At 44.9% G+C, this 16,923-nt stretch overlaps 1 protein-coding gene across 2 annotated transcripts in view; it reads left to right on the forward strand.

The window, feature by feature from the left end:
* Positions 1–5,725: 5,725 nt before the first annotated feature.
* FBXL3 (F-box and leucine rich repeat protein 3) overlaps positions 5,726–16,923 on the forward strand; it is a 148,257-nt gene continuing 137,059 nt past the window's right edge. Inside the window, exon 1 of one of the 2 annotated variants that reach the window (XM_069205254.1) lies at positions 5,726–6,045. The gene's annotated coding sequence lies outside the window, so the exon portion shown is untranslated. Of the gene's footprint in view, positions 6,046–6,171; positions 6,253–16,923 lie in introns of those variants that run through there. The other variant, XM_069205255.1, reaches the window with a different exon arrangement.

Consider the following 16,923-nt stretch of genomic DNA (forward strand, 5'->3'; position numbering starts at 1 on the left):
ACCAATAGTAGTCCAGTAGAGCATACAAAATAGAGAGGCACTGTCTTGACCTCCTCTTTCTTTGCAAAGGCAGTCCATAGTACCAGTCCTCAAAACGAAAAAAGGGAAATCCAACAGGGCCTCCCGGATGACTTCAAGTCCAACCAAATCCAACCGAAACTCCGGCTTTCAACTTGATCAACAAAAGACTCAGGAGGCTGTGCGTCTGCTTAGAATCTGTTCCTGAAAAGAAAGAAAGAATGACTCCTATCTCAGTCCTTACAGACTTATCAATGGAGGGCAATATACAACAGGACAATTAGTACTATGTCAGCATCAAGAAATTCCAACAGTTTACCTGTCCCATCGGGTGGGATAATCCTCACCTCTGTGTCCTTAATAGAATCTAAAATTCTTGTTGCAAATCTAGAAAATGTTGTATTCTATGTCAGGATGGGAGGCTCCAATTATGCTGATTCAAGGCTGATCAACACCCAAAGAAGAAACATGCACAATTGGTTTATAATAAAACATTATAAACATCGATTCACTCAAACAATTGGCCGCACTAAGAATATCTTCCAACCAAGAACCCAACGTAAAAGCTTTTGAAGCCATTGCTCCCCTAGTGGAATGTGCCCCATATATTGACATATCAATACCGGCCTCTGACATAACCCAACTGGCCTAGGTCGCTGCTGAAACAGGATGTAAAGTTTTCTGAATCGCAATGAGGAGAGGTCCAAAGGACTTGCTCCTTTGACCAGCGGTACGCTCTTCATAGACCTTTAAACACTTCACAACACACAATTTATCACTGTGAGGAAAAGCAGGATAATCAACAGAAGTAGACATGCACTTTGCCCTTTTGGAAATGATAAATGAAACACCAGTAGGTGAAAACAACCTTCCTGCAAGATCCAATGCTCTCACATCAGATACTCTGTGACATGATATTAAGCACAATAACATAGTCAATTTCGCAGACAATTGTTTCAAGGACAACAAATAATTGTTAGGCCAGGCATTCAGGAAAGATAATACCTCATTCCCATCCCACAACTGGGAATAATGCGGTCTAGATGGATTGGCCACCCTAATGCCATTTAACAACTTACACATCAAAGGGTGGGTACCCACCGGCTTACCATCTATCCAGTCATGTCCATCTGAAACAGCCCACCTGAAATTGTTTACCAACATGTAACACAATCCAGATTCAGGGCATTCTGACAGAAAATTGAAAACGGCCTTCAGCTCGGATTCCACGGGATCCACCTCCCTTTGAAGGCACCAACCCACCCATTTCCTCCATGCCAAAGAATATCATTTCTGGGTGGATGGAGCTCAAGTTTGGTGTATAAACGCATCAGCTGAAGATGAAATGCCTTCCATTTGGCTGTGTCTCCCGATATCTTTCAAGCCATAAGAGTCACTTGCCCCTGCGGCAGCATAGGGTCAGGCAAGCCCACTGGGTCCAGGAGGAGATGCGGAAATACTGGGAGAAGGATAGGAAGGGCTATGAACAGCTCCAGAAGGTAAGGAAACCATGTTTGACTCTTCCACACTGGAGTAATCAAAACCAAGGACGCAGATTGACGCCTGGTCTGTGGTGCTACCCTTGGGATCATGGTGAAGGGGGGAAAGCGTAATTCATCTGACCTGACCAATCCTGCAGGAAAGCATCTGTTGCCAGGACAATCAGGTCCGGTCTTCAACTATAAAACCTCAGAAGTTGGCAGTTGAGCCGAGATGCAAAAAGGTCTAGATGACAGGAGCCCAGAACTGACTTGTTCTTCTGAAAGACAGACGGGTGGAGCTTCCAGTCACTGGAATCTAAAAGGAAACAAGAGTTCCGGTCTGCTACCAGATTGTCCTTCCCTTGAAGGAATTCCACCACTACCATGATCTTCGCAAGAGGCAAAAATGCCAAAACCCTCTGGCAATGTTCGCCAACAGACGGGGCCTGGTCCCTACCAAGCAGTAGATGTAATGAATCATCGAAACGTTGTCCACCTTCAGCAGAATGCCACAGTTGCTCTTGATGGGGGAGAGGGACTTGATGGCAAAAGAGGCCGCCAACAGTTCTAGGCGGTTTATGTGGAGATGTAATTTGTCGGCTGACCACTGACCTCCTGTCGAGAACCCCCAACATCTCACACCCCAACCCCATCAGCTGGCATTGGATTCTATCACCACTTCCGGAGTGGCTCCGAAGATGGCCCTGCCATTCTAGACTTCCAAGTGCAGGAGCCAAAAGTGGAGTTCCTCTACGGCTTCAACACGTAAGGGAATCAGATGATCATAAGAGAGGCCCTTTTGAAGATAGTGAATCTTCAATCTCTGGACAACTCTGTAGTGTAATGGTCCCGGAAATACAGCCTGAATCGAGAAAGCAAGCAACCCCACAATCCGGGCCAGGGATCTCAAAGAAACCGTCTGTTTCGATAGTGTTGCTTTCAAGTCTCTCTTGATCGTCTTTATTTTCTGAGACAGCAGCAACAGTTGAGCTTTGATGGAATCCACCTGCACCCTCAAGAATTCCAGTTCCTGAGAGGGGATCATAGAGGATTTCTCGAGAATTATCACAATTCCCAGTTCTTGTAAAAGAGAAACTGTCCACAATAGATGAGATAGAAGTAGATGTGTGTCTTGTGCTACAAGAATCATATAGTCTAAGTATATAATCATGCACATGCCCCTCCCCCAAAGGTGTTTGACCACAGGTTTTAGAAGTTTGGTGAACACCCAAGGGGCTGATAATAGGCCAAACAGGAGTGCCCAGTATTTGTACCAATCGTCCCTCCAATGGAATTGCAGATATTTCCTGTGAGAGGGAGAAATGGGAGCCGACAGATAAGCATCCTTGAGATCTAGACGTACCATCCAGTCTCTCTCCTGTAGTAGGTCCATCAGAAGATGGATACCTTCCATCTTGAAGTGGCAATAAACCACGAAGGGACTGAAATTTCTGAGGCTGAGGACCAACCGGTGACCTCATCCTTTCCTCTGCACTAGAAATACATTGCTGCAAAAACCTTGAGGATGTTGGGAAGTAAGGACAATAGCCTACTTTTCTAACAGCTCTTGAATTTTGCAATTGATAAAAGACATGTCTTTTGGGGAAAAATGGATGGGATTTGGAAGACATGGTTGAAAAGGGGGACGTAATTAACTCTATGGAACTCTATGGAATAACCTTGTACAGTGTTTAACACCCATGCATCTGAGATTTTGACCCAGTTGTGAGCAAAGTGTTGTAACCTTCAAATCCAACTTAAGAGAAGGAACAGAAAGGTCTATAACCTGCGGGATGTTGTCAATAGCTCTATAGCCATGGTGGAGCCCTGGTAGATGCATCCACTTGCTCCACTTGCTCTAGTGGGGTAGAAGCCTGCTTGTCCTGGATCTTGGGAGTATCTCCTGTGCCCTGGGTAATAGTCCCTATGAGGACCCTGCTGGTAACCACAGCTGCTCTGCCGTCCTCTAAAGCTACCGGCTCTTCCAAAAAGGGGGTTGAACATTCTTTTAAGAGGAGATTGGGACTTATCCAAAGAAGTGAAGTCGCTTACAAATTTTGTAATGTCCTTCAAAAAAACGGTTGCCAAACAATTGCTCTTTAGTGAGGTGACCTGCCTCTGCTGGGGCCAAGTCTACTAGTTGAGGGTCTATCATTCACAAAACAGATTTCCGGCGCAGTTTGCATTGCCCAAAAAGCAGATGGTGCGTTGGGTCATCCGGCGAGGACTTCTGGGAGAATAGGAGCCCCCGTTTCTTTGGCGTGGAGGGCCAATTCCAGAAGTTTTGCTAAAGGACCAGACATGTCAAGAAGTTTTACTTGGCACGCCCGGAGGGCTCTGCCTATACCCTTCTTTGGATCCTTTTTGTATTTCTTCAAGAATATCAACATAGTTGCATCAATTTTGGGAGTGACAGCCATACTATGAGGTAGAGGACATTCAGATTTTAATCGGGACCGTACCTCTTTCTCAAAGCTTTTCCTGATATGCGCTTACATATACTCTGTGACTGCCGGAGCGGGAGACCAATCAGCGGACCGGGGGAGGACGATCTCAGAGGGTTCAAAGGTAAAGGGAGAAGGGGTGGACAGGGAGAGGGAACGTTTATATTTGTTAGAATGCCTTGGGCTTTGCGAGATTCATGTGATGAAAAGGAGTCAGAATCAGAGCCTGTGATTGGTGAGGTGGAATAGACAGCTTAGGGGCAGTAGCCGCTGCAAAAGTATGCTCAAGTAGGTCTGCTTGAGTCAGAGCGGCCAAGGTGCTGTAAGGGGGCCAGGCATGGTGAGAGGAGGGTATGGAGGGAGTGAGGGAAAGGTCACCTGAAGAGGGTGCTTGAGGCCGAGACAGTTCCTCCAGGCGTTTGGATAATGGTTGCAGAGCAGAGGAGAAAGCCTTGTCCATAGATTTGTGGACAGAGGATTCAATGATTTCTTCCATGCAAGGGTTAAAATCCAGGGACTCCGAATTAATTATTGCCGCCCTAGCCTTCAATAGGCCTAGGGCGTTGGTGGGAGTCAAAGCTGGTATCAGGGAGAACTGAGAAAGTTCCCAAGAATTACACGGTCAGCCGACAATGTTCACAAAAATATGACCCTCAATGAACGGAGGAATGTTCACTGCTGCCAAATATTCATGCCTGCATAGTCTTCCCCTGTTATTGCAGCCTGGGAAGAGGCGTCTCCAGCTTGCTATACGGAGGTCGGCCAAGCACGACAGAGCGTTTCGGCTGTTGCTCCCAGAAATCAGCATGTATAGCCCAATTGCACCATGTTGCAGGGCTTCACTCTGAGGCAGGGCGGGCCTTGAGGCGGCTGCGTATAGAGTGCTGAGTGGAGGGATTGGAAGGGGAGAAAGCGGAACATGGCCGCGGGGGAAAGAGAGATACCAACATCTCCAAGCAAGGTACTGTGAGAAAAGTAAAATAATAAAAGTAGGTGCAACACGCACCCAACAGGTATTATAACGCAGGCCGAAGCGGTCAGGTAATACAATTGGTGCGGAGCGCTACTGTGAAACCTGCAAATTAAACAGTAATCATAAAACCACAGTAAGGTAATTTTTTAGCAAAAAATAGAGAGGCATTTATCTTGACTGCGGGCAGCAAAGAAACAAGAGGTCAAGACAGTGCCTCTCTATTTTGTATGCTTTACTGGACTATCACTGGTGGGTTATGATAGAGGAGGGTCAAAGCCTCATGGTTTAGAGTGTGTTTACTGGATTTACTAATTTTTAATTGTCTTCTATTAATGAGTAGTAAAGATTTAGAAGTATAATCGGAGACTCCGGTCCTGACATATAATACTGGTGGTATTTTTCTCTCGCAGCACACTCATCCCTGAAGTTAACCGCGGAGCCCCGTTTGCTGCCCATTCCTGCTATGCAAAATATTGCCACCTGTCCTCAGCTCTTCAAAACACCTCTTCACATGGCCGACTCTGTTTCTGTGCCATGATTGTTGCTAACAGGCATACTGCTCTGTTTGGTCTGTACCTACGCAAAGAAAAAAAAAAAAAAAAGGACGAGGAGCGCTTGTTATATCCAGTTGTGCCTTCCGTTTAGGTAATAAGCGTGACGAAGACGTCAGCCATAAACGGCGGCCTCTTGACTGCTGTGCGGTTAGCCCCGCCCCCTAGACTGGCGCGCACCCGGCTTAGGGGCGTGGCTTTGGGGAGGAAGGTAACCTTTGATACACGCCTGCGCGCACACCTGTCATTCTGGCCGCCATTTTGGGGTTGTTTTGACGACATCAGATGTTGGAAAGAGCGACTGTGGGGAGTCCAAAGCAGAAAGCCCAGTATTAGCCGACCTCTATCCAGCCGTCTAGTTCACACTCGCTCCTGTTATACTAGTTCACTCTACAGCTCAGCACTCAGGTGCCCCGACACGGAGATTTCTGTTATCGCTATATCAACGCCGCCGGAGCCCCCGCTCCCTAGATCCATGAGGGCTGAGTACGGGCCTTGGATGCTGTGCGTGTGCTGCCCGGGCTAAGGAGTGGTGACTGGAGTCACAGGAGCCAACAAGGACCGCCAGGATCTGACAGGTAATGTAGGGGAAGATCTTAAGCGGGAAGAAGTGTCTGGGCGTATGGTCAGTCATTTGGAGAAAGGGGGGACGGGGTTGACACATGTGCTGATGAAAAACGACCTCACGTTAATTTGACAGTACCCCATGTTGAACTGTGGCCTCAATCTCACAGAGAAAGGCGTATTAGCTGAAAACCTCAAGGTGACGTTGGTACACACAGCAGGTGCGGGACGCCACAGATTACGTGTGTATTGTTAGGGATGCGCGAATGTTTACTTCATACGATACTTTACAATGGTAGTGAGATTCTCTCCCTTCCAAAGCATAATGTGTTTAAAATATGCTCGTTTATTCCTGGGTGTAACAAATTACTTAAAAGACACGTATTTCGCTATGTTGCATCTCTGTCTACAGTGTTCAATTATTAGTTATTTTACACTGCTCTCCTGGCTTCTTTTCTGTGACCGTTGTCATGCTATTTCGGGTGCACTACTAGCCCCGTGACTTGGTTTGTTGTATGAGAAATACATATATAATGAAAACGAGATTACTGTTAGTTATATAACCCACGTTTCACTTACATGTGTGTTTATTTATTTAGCTCTTACTGGAGCGTGTTCAACCCCCATTGCACTGGGTGTCGGCGCATTGCAAATGTTCGCTTTAGATACATACAAATCCCCTCAGGGATGTAAAAACATTTGAATAACCCGTGACATCAATAAATGGATTATTTTGCAATACAATCGTGCAGCTTCTTGGCCTAAATTAGATTTCTGATTAAACGTTGACGCCGGGTAACATAGAGAGAATCCTATAAACGATGAGGTTAGGAGCTTTTTTTAAACCTATACAAATGAGTGTACACCATTGGTGGACCTCGTAGGGCAGCGCCTGTAGCCCACACTGCAGTAGTTCAAGAGCTCAACACATTGTTATTACACTTGAATCACATCTCCCTCTAAGCCAATGACGAGGCGGGAGGAAAGGCGAAAGAACTGCTTGCATTGTCGTGCTAAAGAACGCCCTTTTATCGTGGCGTTTGTTTTTCCATTGAGTGTTCAAGTTAACCCATTAGCAGTCAGATGCTCACATTAACATTTGAAGGGCGAGCTCCAACTTGCTGTTTAACACTTAACTGTCTACAAGAAAAAAAGACAAGTTGAGAGACTAAATTACATTTTTATATTTTACAAGTCAGCCAAGAGGTTCATTGACAACATGCCATCAGTCAGCCCCTGCTTTTCAGGCAGATATATGTTGTATTGCAGGGCTTATATTTTTTGCTTTTAACACCTTAATTATGGGTTCTAAACACCAGACTGCAGAGTGAGGTTGGCTAAAATGCAAGAACTGGCAGCTGTCACACATGATATGAAATCATCTATATTTTAAACAATTTCAAAATTGTCTAATCCTTTTCAAGCGTTACTTGTTTCACATGTAAAACCAAATATACACTGCTTTATCATGTTCTGTGTGGGTGTACTCTGGGTACAAGTCCTAAAAACGAATTGGGGGGACTAACCAAGTTAGGCAGTATGCTGTTAGAGGGAAATCTGTTAACAAAATGAGACAGATCAATTTAACACAATAATATAGGTTTAATCGATTTTCAGCTGGGAACAACAGGCAGTCTCAACATAGAGGCCATGACTGAAGTTCAAAGTTCTGGTTCAACCACCAGTAGCATTTATACTGTAAAAACCACAAAAAACTGTGGTGAAGAGTTCACCATTGACGTAAGCAACTACAAGCAGTACAGATAAGATAATGAGGTGCCTCTGGAAAGAAGCACATGCACTTGTTGGCCTCATGGGTGGGTAAGTTACACTGACGTCATTCACCATATCTATCTTTCTGCACAACAAGAGATTATATGTTGCGTGCTGCTCATGGTAGCCCTGCCTTGCAAATACTTATCTGACCCTTTACACAATTCCCCTTAACACGATATGAATGACTTGTGGTTTTTAGGACCCCTGTGCTAAGGAAGGATACACCCTTCTGTTCCACCCTGTTCATGCTGAGTGAACATTATGAAAGCAACAGTTGGTGCAGCTTTAAAGAAAAACTCTCATTCTAATGTGGCTGGGGCCTCTTGTGTGTTTCAGCACAGCTAACTTAACAATGCAGCATGTATATATGTTTCCTAACTACTAAGTGTTTGTTTGTCCTAAATATGACCTGCCTTTTCTATTGAACCCACAGTCTGTCTTTTTTTTTTAACATGTCATGTATTAAGCCTTTCACTACTTACATTGGTTTACAACTATCTAGCCTAAAATGCTTGTATTGGGATTTGGGAATTTATGTTTATTTGTATGTGATGTATTCCTATTCTTCCTACATCATTCCTCCCTCTAGTTGATTATTCAACTACTTTTCCTACCTTCCCATCTACTAATGAAATTAGGGGAATCACCACATACCCACTACTCTGTCCCTACCAATTTAGCTGTCATCCTTTTGCAACATGGTATTATTACCTGAAAAATAAGACACATCAAAAGCAACAACACAATCAAAGGCAACAAGGCCTTGAACAACCCCGACATCCAGGACGGCACCCATTCGAACCAGCCCTCAAACCACCTATCAGCGGCACCCCCCTCATCGATCATTTTCTTTTGTAGATCATGCAATGTCTGAATGGCCTGAGTTAATGTCCCATTGTCCGCATCATTGGCCGGCACATAAGTACAACAGGCCGATCCAATCTTCTTACACACCCCTCCTTCCATGGCCGTCATTAAATCAAGTACATATCTGTGTTGCATTACCATCATCCTAAGGGCTCGAAGTTCTTCCTTGATAGCATTGAATCCATCTTCAGTTGCATTTATGGTCTTCATCAATTCAAAGCGCGTGATCTGCAGCCAGCGTGCAGTTCCCTTCGCCTGAATGAATGGTAGGATGCTACCAAAAAAGATTTGGGCATCCTTAAATAGTCTGTGTTCCTGTGGAACATCTTTCCACACTTCTGTACCAAGAAACTCAGCAGCTCGTTTTGTCCGGTAATGGTGAAGCAAGGTTGTTGGACGGCTCATGGGATGGTCATGTAACTGAGAGATGTCCACACCTGGTATCACCAGGGAGGGGATGTGCAAAGTCACTAGGGAACAGAGGCCATTCCAGTTCGGGGGTAGTTGCATGTGGAGCCGGGCCCCTGACATCCAGTAGTAATCCATCAGGCTGGAGGTGCCGCCCTGCATATCAGCGTTGTAGGTGGTGATGTTGCAGTTGAGGTTACTCCCCACCTTCACTGTCCCTTTCCCTCTGAAACAAAGAGAAAAGTGTGTTAATTTCATTGCTATTCTAGGGTGTATGGTAGTCCCTGTCCATGTATATCTCTGTATGTTCGCATCCCATATTTCCTGACATTGACCTATTATCTTATTAAAGCTTAGTGGGCCTTGTGTCTTGGTACCATTCCATAATGATATTGCTCTACATGAGAACTTGGCCTCGGTATGCCATTTATCATGGGCAAATACTGATCCTGTGATACTAAGAACTGGCCTGCCTGCGCAATCAGGGGGCAGGGGTTCAGCTAAATAGTTGCTACATTCAGATGATGGGTAAGACCTTCCAAAAATACCTCGACGTAATACCCATTTTTCCCAATCTGGGTGAATCATTGTTTGCCCTGCTTCCTTCATTCTTGATATCTCTTCCATTATCTTTTTTTTTTCTGTCAGGACTTGTAGGACTTCTGGGGTGGTGTCAAATCTAGTTGTGTTAACTCGTGCAGTAGCAGGACTAACCTGAGTTGGCTGTAGCTGTGCTCTCATTCTGCATAAAAATAGGTGCAGGAGACAATATGTAATGTTTGGGGATACCTCTTTAGAGAGATGCAAGTTATCTACTCCAGCAGCATGGGGGATGAGAGAGCATACATAACAACTGGTGTTGGATGTGGATGTGCCTATACTGTGCATGTGCTGATACCACACATTGTCAAACAAAGCAATATGGAGAGGGTGATGGTCAGTATCATTATCAACAGTTCTACGCATGCGTGTAGTAATTAATATAGGATCAAAAAAATTTAAATATCCAAGGGCTAAAAGCAGCAATATCAGTGCAACGAGGAGGAAAAACAAACATAAAATACATAACTGAAAAGAAGAATTGTCTAAGAATGAAGCTTTAGAGGGAGGCTTTACTCCGGTTGCTTCTCCTGTTCTCCCCCCTCTTTTTCCTGCTCGGTGTCCAAAGGGATGGATGGCATGGTTGGGGCCAGGCGGATATCCTGGAGGTGGTACCATGGTTTGTGGCCTTGGACTTTCACTGCTGTAGTTGTGCTGTCTGTCACTGGAAAGGGTCCATTGAATTTGCAGTCCTTCCACTTTCTGACAAAATTGCGAATATATACTAAAGTTCCCAAAGGTAATGGTGTTTGTTGATCCTTTGCAGGAGATGCGTTGGCGCGCTTCTTGGCTGCACGTGTAACCTGTTTAGAGAAGAACTTTGCAACTTTGGTTAGCTCAGACATGTATTCATTCATTTCAATTTGTACAACCTCAGGTGCACTCTCAGTCTCCAATTTATGTCTAGTTGATGGCACAAATGTGCTCATTGTTCTACCTGTCACAATTTGATGTGGAGTTAAATGATGATCTGATCCTGGGGTATTTCTCAAAGCAAAGAGTGCCAAAGGGAGGCAGTATAGCCATTTCTTCTTCAATGTCACACATAGTTTACTTATTCTGTTCTTGAGGAGGCCATTAAGGCGCTCCACAATTCCATTGCTTTGCGGATGATAAGCTGAGGACAATTTATGTGTTATTCCTAACAAGGTGGTGAGGTGAGAAAAGATATTATTGACAAAATGGGTGCCATTGTCCGATCTGATCCCCTCAGGGATACCCCATCGCGGTATTACCTCACGAATCAAAAAATTAGCAGCAGATTTGGCATCACAGTGAACACAAGGTCCTGCTTCAATCCACCTTGAGAATGGGCAGACTACAACTATCAGATAGCGATAATGATTGCATCTGTCAATCATATCAATGTAGTCAATGTGCAGTTCCTTAAAGGGACCTTGTGGTCGAGGTATTGTGGAAGCTATTACCTTAGATGTGGGATTTGGTGAATACTGCTGGCACACTGTGCAGGTGTGTATGTACATTGTAATCATCTCATGTAAGTTAGGGACAAACCAATCCTGACGTATTTGGAGGGACATATTGTCTCTAGCAGTATGTGAAGGAAGATGTAGCTGGTTTAGAGCTATCAGTAGCAATGCTTGGGGCATGACAGGCTTCCCTGTTGATATTTGTCTGTATATTAAATCTGTTCCTGTCTGTGTGCATCCTCTGGCTTCCCACAACTGTTTCTCATGTTCTGGTGCATTTTCTTGTATCTCTCTTATATATGCAGGTGAGCTGTCTCTGTGTAATGTCTGGATGCATTCAAAGAGTCTGAAGATGTCAATGTTTCACTAGCTAACAAAACTGTGGTATGTGTATCACTAAGAGGGCGTGTTGCTGCATCTTTGGCTGCCCAATCTGCCAGGGCATTTCCACGGGACACAAAATCCTGAGCATTAGTGTGGGCTGTGCATTTCACTACTGCAACTGCATGTGGCAGTGTTAAAGCTTGTATCAAGTCCTCTAAAAGGGGGCGGTACATGACAGGGCTTCCATCAGACTTGAGAAATCCCCGTCTATTCCACCGCATAATGCTGGAATGCACTGTTGTAGTAACATAGGCTGAATCAGAGTATACTGTTATTGTTTCTCCTTCCCCTTGTTTGAGGGCTGCCACTAAAGCTACTAATTCAGCAGCCTGGGCTGAATATTGAGATGGCAAAGTTATCTGCAGTGTGTCTGAAGAGTTGTGCTGCATAGCTCTGACCACTGCAGCACCTGTATGTCTTACCCCTGTGTCCTGATCTATTGTGGAAGAACCATCCACAAAATACACAACACTACCTGGAATGAGGTCTTCTGTTGCTTGGCTACACTCATCTGGAGTATATGTGGCACAATCATGGGCATCATCGTCGGTGTCTGAAATGGGGTGTGCAAAGAAGATAGCAGGATTGACTGTGTGGCATTTAACCACCTTCAAGGATGGTAATGATAGTATTATCTCATAGCCTGATACTCTCTGTGTTGTTAGTGTTGTTTGAGCTTTCTGGATTATTGCAAACACAGCATGTTCAGCATACAGTGTCAAGGGTGCACCCATGACAATGGGAGCACTTTTCTCTACTGCAAAGGCTGCTGTGGCTAGTGATTGTTCACAAGGGTAATGACCTTTCATGACAGAATCAAGTAGGCCACTAAAATATGCAATTGGTTTGTGGCCTAAAGGATACTTTTGGGTGAGGACAGCCGTCATCACCTGGCCATTACAGTGGCAAAAAAGAAAAAACTCTTTGGTATAGTCTGGTGTTCCTAACACTGGTGCATTTGTTATCTCTGTTTTTAGCTTACTGAAGGTTTGTTTCATCTCCGTAGTCCATGTTATCCTGTCTTTCTGTGTTTTTGCCTGTTTGATAGATTCAAGCAGTGGGGATATTAAAGTACTGTAGTCAAACACCCATTGTCTGACATAATTACATAAGCCTAGGAACTTCTGCATTCCTTTCACAGTCTCAGGTTCTGTCATCTGCTGAATGGATTCTGCTCTCCCTGGCATAACTCTACGGCCTGATGCTGATAGTAGTTGCCCCAAGTATTTAACTTCTTCCTGGCAGTACTGTAATTTGTCCCTGTCTACCTTGTAACCTCTTTGAGCAAGGGTGCACAACAGGGACACAGTGTCCTTCCTACACTGCTCTTCTGCTGGACTACAGATTAGTAGATCATCAACATACTGCAAGACTGTGCTGTCACATTGAAAATTGGCGAAGTCATTCTTGACCGTCCTGTTAAAGACACTAGGGGACTCACAGTACCCTTGAGGTAATCTGGAATACAGGTACTGTGAACCACGATAGGAAAATGCAGTCAAATAATGACTGTCTTGGTGCAGGGGTATACTGAAAAATGCATTCTTCAATTCTATGACTGTAAAGTACCTAGCATCTTGGGGTATGTTGGTTAGGATGATGGAAGGATCAGGTACTATAGGGAATTCTGGTATCACTATGTCATTAAGGGGGCGCAGGTCTTGAATCATGCGCCACAAATTTCCCTTGGCCTTCTTTATAGGGTAAATTGGGGTGTTGCAGGGGGATACACCTGGGTATATGACTCCCTGCTCCACCAATGCCTGTATAACCGGTGCAATGCCCTCCTCTGCTTCTTTGGATAGAGGATATTGTCTCACTCTTGGCAGTATTGCTCCTTCCTTCAAGGTTATTCTGAATGGTACTGCTGTGCGGACGAGGCCTACATCATAAGGGCCTTTTGTCCATAAGTTAGAGGGTACCTGCGCAAGGTCATTATCTTTGATAGGACTGGAGACATTTATTGGTATCACAGGCCTTGTCTCCAGTGTGGTGCGTAAAGGTACACTGTTTTGAAAAACAATCTCTGTCCTTCTAAAGTCATCAGCAAACAACTGGTCATCTGATATGTCGCCCACCTGCATGTTGGGATCACAAAAGATGACACATGCCCACATCACACCAGTGTGGTCACTTGCCATCAGGGTCCCATAGGTGGGGGACACCTCTAGAGCCTCTATTTCCAGAATGAGGTTTTTGTCTAATGTTTCAAAACAGGGGCCCTGTCGTCTAAAGAGGAAGTTTTTGGGTAATTCAACTAGTTTCCCTGTCAGTTCTGGTGTTTCTGCTATGATGGTGTACACTGCTCTAGTAAAGGCTAAAATGTCTACAGGTCTGGCTCTAACTTGGTTACCATCTGGGGGGTGTGTAACCATTGTCATGATGCGTGTACTAGATACTCCAGGTGTTGAACAGATCATAGTCCCATCCTCTTCAAAGTGAATAGTCATGTTTAATTTTGCCATGAGATCACGTCCTAGCAGATTAGCTGGTGCATTTGGGGAGAATAAGAAACATCCATCAACATATCTCCCCCCTATTTCCATCTCCACAGATTTAGTGAATGGAACCCTCATCACAGCCCCGGAGAACCCCTGTGTGTCCATTGATAAATTTGACAATGGCAGTACCTTATCACGGATACAGGACCTAGTGGCCCCAGTATCGATGAGAAGGGTGTATTCCTTGTCATTTATGGCTACCATCACAGTGGGTTCCTCATCTGGCCTGTGGGTTACCGATAAGACTGGACACATGAGACTTCTCCTTGGGCACCTTCATTGGGCATATCCTCCCATGTAGTTTTGCTGGAATGGGTTCCCTCCCCTGACAGTTATCCCTCCTTGTAAGTTCTGGTGCTGCAAGGTGGGCTGCACTGTCTGCTGTGGCCCATACTGTATTTGGGGCACTGATTGCTGTAACTGTTGAGGCTGTATCTGTGGTTGAGGCTGCATTTGTATTTGGGGCTGTGGGAGATATATCACTTGGGGACTCATGGCAGGTTGTGTTACAATGCCACCAGGCGGTACCATTTGTTGGCCATAATTTGCCCTGGTCTGGTTGCTAAGTTCATCTTCCTTTTTAACCCTACAGTCTCTAATGAAATGTCCTGTCATTTTGCAATAGTGGCATGTCTGTCCCCTCTGGAATGTGTTTACTCTGTTTCCCCCAAACCTTCCTCGCCCTCCTCTTCCATTATTCCTGTTATTGCTTCTCTGGGCATACTGGTAGGGTTGCATTGGGGTGCCTGAAGGAAGCATTCCCAGGGACACTGCAGCTAACTGGGTGGTGGCAGTGGCAATTCCTTCCTCTGTTTTCTTGGCTAGTTTCTGTTGGACCAATTTAGCTGCTGCTTTCTCTATTTTATCTTTCTCACTCTTTTCCTTTTCTTGTCTCTTCTTACAAAAATGTATTATGTGTGCTTGTATCTCTGTCCATGGTTTGGCCTCCAAGGCCACTATATTATCTAATTTATCCTGCACTTCAACTGGCAGACCCTTTTTCACTATATTGAAAAATAGTATTGCATTCTGTCCAGTGACATCCCAACTCTCCCCCACTTCCTGTGTCCATTTTTCCTTCATTCTGCTAAGGAATTGGGCTGGGTCCTCATTTGGCTGCATTGTTTGTGCCATAAGGGACCCAATGTCTGGCCTGTCAGGATACATTTTCCTCAGTTGCTTCCAAACGTTTCCCCTTACTCTATTAAAGGGTGCCCCATCACATTTTGGGTTAGTTAATGTCACATCTTTTACTCCTGCCTTTGTGAACAATGTGTCTGTCTCATCTCCTATAAGGGAACTTAGTAAACTCTTAATGTCCCCTATTGCAAGAGTAATCCCTGCAGTATGTTTTTCCAGAGCTGCTATCCATTTCCCAGCACCCTCAGCAAGTTGTGGCAACTGTTTTTTAAGATTTTCTTTGTCCATCTGGGGCCATGGTATATATTGAGGCGCCCCTGGGCCCTTGAATATCAAGGGCAGTTGTGACAGGACTGTAGTCCTATTGCCAGTAGGGTGACGTGAGTCATACTTACAAGCATATCTCTGCCACACTCTTAAACTTTTCTGCATATAGGGATAATCACAATAAGGATCCCCTGCACCCTGAAAAATGCACATTTCTGCATTAGCCATGTCTCGGGGTTCAAAGGAACCCTCTCGCGGCCATGGTGTCATCTGTGATGCCAGTCCTTCTGTCCAACCTGCTAGGTTGTCAGTAAAAGGGACAACATTGTACCAACTATTTTCATACTGAGCTACTATTTCATTGGGTGTCAAATTATTGCCAGGACATACAGGGAATGCACGTGCCATGTCTTTTCTCAGTGTCATTTTTCCTGCCATATCAAATGTTCCCTTTCTCTCATTTGGGCGTGCATGCGCCCCATCAAATACTAATCTCTGTAATTCTCTTGGCTTCTTTTGTAAAGTCTGTCCTGTCTTACTGTTTTCATCTCCCTCACAGGCATATTGTGACTGTTCCTTGTTATGATCCTCAAGAAGGGACATTCTTTTAACATGTTCAGTGACGTCATCTAATGCCCCCTCTGATCCTTTGTAGGATTTTTCTAAACCCATATCTTCTTCATCTAAGCTGCTATGTGTGTAGACTGTGTCATCTAGTCCTTCTTGTTCAATTATTTGTGGGATAGTGTGGGCTCTTGACTGCCTCAGGGGCCCTTCCCCCAAGTCGCTCTTTTGTCTACCCATCCATCTTCCTGCTCTGTGACCCACTTGCCTACACTATTCTCTTCTGCTCCTGAGTGCATGAACCTCCAGCACCCTGTGGAAGGACTTTCTGGTGTGAAAGCTAACCTTCTTGTCTCATTTTTAATATTGGCACTCGGTTTTTTCAAAACACCTTCCTTTTTTCTAGCCCCCTCCATTCTCTGTACCCCTCTTGATCCCTCATAAGGTATACCTTCATTCTTTCTAGTGGGGGACATCTCGTCCTCTAAATGAAGTGTAAATGTAGCATCTACTGTCCCTATGTATTTAGTACTGTCCCCACCTGACATTTCCTGTGGTGTACTGGCCATTTGAGGACATGGAGATGGGTCAACATATTCTCTATGTGTAGAAAAAGATTCTAATGGAGGGCTATACTCTGGGTCTGTATATCCCACAGCAGGGGGATGTGAAGAGATAGGTAATGAGTGTGGGGCACCAGGTTGCAAAGTATACATGCCCTGTACCTTTGCGCTGCCTAACCTTAATGGCACATCTTGATAGGGGGGTGGAGGAGCCGAAGGGAGGGTTTGAGGCTTTGTATTTGACTCATTCATATTTGTTTCACAAAAGACCCTCCATTGGTCTAGTGTGATCTTCCTTTTCTCTAGTTTATTTCCCTTGTATTTGCTCTGTAGGAAGGTGCCCATGTGTTCTATTATTGTATTATCAAGTGTGCCCTCCTTGGGCCATGCAT

Source organism: Pleurodeles waltl, chromosome 8, assembly GCF_031143425.1.
Source record: "Pleurodeles waltl isolate 20211129_DDA chromosome 8, aPleWal1.hap1.20221129, whole genome shotgun sequence".
NCBI classification, from domain to species: Eukaryota; Metazoa; Chordata; class Amphibia; order Caudata; family Salamandridae; genus Pleurodeles; species Pleurodeles waltl.